This window comes from Camellia sinensis, chromosome 9 (assembly GCF_055761805.1).
Source record: "Camellia sinensis isolate YWXY chromosome 9, ASM5576180v1, whole genome shotgun sequence".
NCBI classification, from domain to species: Eukaryota; Viridiplantae; Streptophyta; class Magnoliopsida; order Ericales; family Theaceae; genus Camellia; species Camellia sinensis.
This window is the reverse complement of record NC_138969.1, coordinates 1,239,882-1,244,896: the sequence shown is the minus strand read 5'-3', so window position 1 is coordinate 1,244,896 and position 5,015 is coordinate 1,239,882.

Genomic DNA, 5,015 nt, shown 5'->3' with positions numbered 1-5,015 from the left:
AAATAGCAAATGACTATTGGAGCACCATTGCTATAATTTGACAAAATAATACTATTCATTGCCAAATTATAGCAATAGCAATATAGCAACCACCATTGGAGATGCTCTAAAGAGCCAAATTATGAAATTTACATAACGAAAGAGTATGTTCTTGAGCCAAATTTGGCTAAGAATGATGTTTCATGCATGACTCGGGGGGTCCAAAAAGTAATTTTTAGAGAGTCAAGTCATGAAAATAGCATACCTATGGAGAATTTTCATAAGCCATTAATGGCTAACATGGAAAAATAGTTCACTTTGCTAAATAATTATGAAAATCAATTCAGTGAAAGTCATGTTTTTAAACCAAACATGGTCAAGAATAATGAACAAGCCACTGTTCATGAATTCAAAATTTTTGATATTTTTCAAAGTATCAAAAAGTATGAATTTTCATAGTCACACAATACCATGACTTTTGTTGTTAAAAATCCCTTTTGGATTTGTGGATCACATCAAATGTTGACTTTGATAGAATGGCTAACAAATAATATTTCGTTATTGCAATATATTGGGCCAAAAATATGGTTATTAATTGATCCATAAAACCATCACCATTTGGTTTTGTGGTTACCTTCAAAGCATGTCCCAAGACACTTCGAAACATGTTATTAAGAACATGAGAGGGTTGTTAAACCTATTTTCAAAGGATAAATGGTTGCACTGTTATATGTATCAATTGCAATATCATTTTATAGGCACTAATGGCTAATTAAAATGCCCAACTAATTTCATAGTGTAGCTCAACGTTTCGTGCTCATTTTGAAAGACGATCGGCCATATAGTTCGGACTCCCGCAATTCTGAATCTGATCTCACAAGTATAATGTGAAATAGATAAACACCAAAGAGTCTAAATCTGGCAAATCTTTTAAAAAATCGATTTTGAATCAAAATGCCAAAAATGGATTGCATTGCCAGATACAGAGTCGCCACCTAAATATTTTGAAAAATTTAAGAAACCCATGACTCATGCCAAAGGCCAGGCGTTTGTCATCACCAAGATTGTCTTGGCTCGGGAACTTAAGTACGAAAGGGGAAGGTCATGAATTGAGCACCCCACTCGCCCGATCAAAGATCGGCCTCTACTAATCATGATGTGAATCTTATTTACATTATATGTTCTTGTTTTGGTTATTAGGCTATTGTTACTATGTGATGCGCGCACAATATAGACTAATTTGCACAAATTGAAACACTTTGATTCATGTTTGTTTTGAAAAGTTTTTCAAATATATACCACTTGAAAAAGTGATCGGATATGAACATTACTCAAATTATTTAAATTCAAGCAATTAGCCTTCATTCACTGGCATTCAAGCAATTTATCACTTAAGCAATTAGCCTCATGATAAGCATGCTAGTCACGGCAACAATCACACGCATGCAATATGCTAAAGCACAAAAATGCTCACCTAGTACTCCAAGGCAAGCCAAAAGAAACAAAAGAGTTAGAAAACATGCGTGATCCTACAGATGCAAAATGAAGAATACAACACATGCAATATGTAATTAATAGGTTCGGCTACTAATTATGACATGAGAATCAATTTGATAGCATGCTATTTAACACGTATTCAACGAAGTAATAAACGACAATGCTTGTTAGAATGATGAACCGAGCCTCGATTCATATAAGACAAGTGGATGCAAACATGGAATATGCTAAATGAAACATGATGTTCTATTCTATCCATTGTAAGCGAGTAAATAAAAGGGAAAAAAGACGTGGGGTTGGAAGACATACACATTATTACAATTTGGCCCTCGCACAAGATGGTCCGAATGAATGCCCTATCTAATCACTATGAATTAACTAATTATTACAAACCAAATGAATAAATTAATTGCACTAGCTAATTAACTAATTATTATAACAACAAAATTTAATTAACTATTCTAGCTAATTAAAATAAGTACAATACAAAATTAACTAGCTATTCTAACTAATTAGTTACAAACCCACTATTTCAAGCACAACACTAATATTATTACAACATCATTTCACAGATCCCGAGGATCGAAGGAGGGCTCATGCATGAATGCGGATTTCCACCCGATAATGTTCTCTGTTTTGCTACTGGAATGCCTCTGTTGCACAGTTGAAAAAATGCACTGTTTTTTTACCTCAGCTTCTGCTGTGCTCTGCTGGAAAAAGGAGATTGCATGCCTGGAAAAAGTGGTCGGCAACCACTAATAGTGGATTGCAAGCCACTAATAGTGGGTTGTCGTCCAGAAGAAATGGCTTGCCGGCCACGGATGTTGATTCTTTCCTGCAGCAACAGAGGACAAACAGAGCACAAACCAGAGTATTCTCAGGGATGTTTGTCTACCCTGCCTCTCCTTATCAGCAAACAGGCTAAAGGAGGGGTAGGTTTGGTTCGCAAGCCATCAATCAGCGCAATTTCATTGCGTGACGACTTATGAACCAAGGGACATAATTCAATAAATACATAACAAAAGACCAACAAAAACCTGCTCTTTATCATGGATTGATCAAAGGAAGTGGTTGACATTGACTCTTGAATCGTTTACATCACTAATGAGTATGAGACAACTAAAGACTAAATGGGTTCAATTAACGTCCGATTGAACCCAAGTTGATTTTATCTTGCATCACTTTTACTTCCAATTTTATTACTTCATTTCAATTACCATTCATTCCTTAGTTCATTAAGTCCAAAATTGAAGATTAAGTCCTCTAATGGAAAGAAGTACCAAACCAAGAGTTGTTTTAGGCATGAGAGAAATATCATGCCGTTGGTAATAAACCCCTAAAGGGATTAAACCATTAAGCACAACAACCTCAATCTCAAGCTTAAACAAATATCTAGTCTGAAACAACTTTCAAAATAAAGAAAAAGTCAAGAAAAGAGGGATGTTGCAGAGGTGATTAGAGATGAATACAAGTATAGAAAGTAAGAAATAAACACTATCAACTCAAATAGGTTGATACCTAATGCCTAAAACACTAAGCCTATAAGGACTATTTGTAATAACCCCAACCCATGATTAACGTTAATCCATGATTTAATATGTCTAATAAGTTATTGAGATTAAATCCTGAATTAATTGCATGTGTGACGCATTATTTATACTTTTATCTGTCTCTCATAGGAAAATCTATTCATGTTTCCATTTCGGTTTGCAAATTGAAAGCCTTATCAGCATCCGATTCAGAAATTGACTTGATTTATGTGTTATTTGGGGTTTATAGAATCTTGTGGTAGGTTTAATTGAAATTCGATTCGGAACGATTAAATTAGAATAAATTAATGCCCAATTGATTAATTGATCAACAAAGTAATTAGGCTATTAGCCAAGCCTATATAAGGCCACTTCAACACCTCATATACACTTTTTGCACTCCTATTTCCTCTTGATTGAGTTCAAACGTGTAGAGAGAGAGAGAGAGAGAGAGAGAGAGAGAGAGAGAGAGAGACTAAGAGGAGAATGGCTTCAACATAGGAGTTGATTGAGAATTTGGAGATTTGGCTAGGAATTTCAACTAAATAACTCTAGAGGGACCATAGTTGAGCATCTAAGGTAAGAAATCTAACCCTTAGTTGTGTAATTGAGTTAGTTTTTGCAAGAATTCAAGTAAAGGAGGTGGACTAACATGAGAATGAGCTAGGATTAAAGAATTGTAGCTCAAATCATACATACATGTGCATATCATGAAGTTTTGAAGTTGTTTTTACAAGAAATTCTCACGTGCATGTTCATATCTTAGTTTTGTTCAAAGAATTCAACTTGTTTTTGAGCTTATTGACTCATTTGATCATGTTTTGAAAGGTTGGAATTCATGACATTACATGCAAGTTATGTTAGCTAAGTTTCAAGTTTTGTTTACTACAATTGGCATAGCTTTTGGGCTTGATTTTGCAAAATAGTTTGTAATTCATCATGTACTATGAGTTTCTCAATGTTTTACTAAGTTTTGGTCCAAAAGGATGTGTTTTGAAGGTTTTGAAATGGAGTTTTGATCTTAGGAGCAAATCTGGAAATTTTAGAATTCTGCTCTTATGCTCGAGCGAGGGAATCCATGCTCAAGTGACCACTCTGAGTGCGTGCACTTCCACTCGAGTGACCAGAAGTTCGTTCGAGCGTGAAATGCATGCTCCCAGAAGTTCTTTTGTTCTGCAAGCCACTCGAGCGACAAAAGTTGCGCTTGAGCGAGGGCATGTCTCTCATGCTCGAGCGAGCGTCGAGCGACCATTGAGCGAAAAAAATCAAGCAACCCGCACTTTTGCAAAAGTTTGCAGACCGCTCGAGCGACCACTCACATTTTGCATGTTCGCTCAAGTGTAGGAAGTTGCGCTCGAGCGAGGACCCTGTTTTCAGCAAGTATTATTAAGTGTTTTTAAGTGTATTTTTGCATCCTCATTCCATCCTAGGCATTCCTAAGCCATGATTAAGGCAAAATAATGAGGATAAAAGTAGAGACACACCAAGTTAAGATAGAACAAAGTAAATGTTTTCAGGTGTGTAATTCAGTATGTATTTATTTTGTACCTTTGTAGGTCACGCGTCGCCAGATATCTGAATTGCCTACTCTATTCGTCTGTTTGGAGCCATCTCTTATTTGTGAGTAATAATTCTGTAAAGTTATGTTTAACTTTAATTATTTTCTGATGCTATGAAATGATCAGTTTTCTAAAATGCAATATTTTGTGTGAATGAATGATCGTCCAAGTTTCTGAAATGTACTCGTGACATCTATAGCATCAAGTGATATTTTGCGTCCCTTTATGGGTCCTCAGGTCCTTTTATGGGTCATCTGAATGCCTTTACGGCCGTTCCTTTCTCGGTTATCGGAAACGTCTCTGTGCACACAAGTCATCGGAATGCCTTATGGCTGTCCCTTTATGGGTCATTAAAATGCCTTCACGACTATCCCTTTATGGGTCATCGGATTTGTTAACACTAATAGATATGCCACCTACTATGATGTGAAATGTATGAACTTTGAAAATG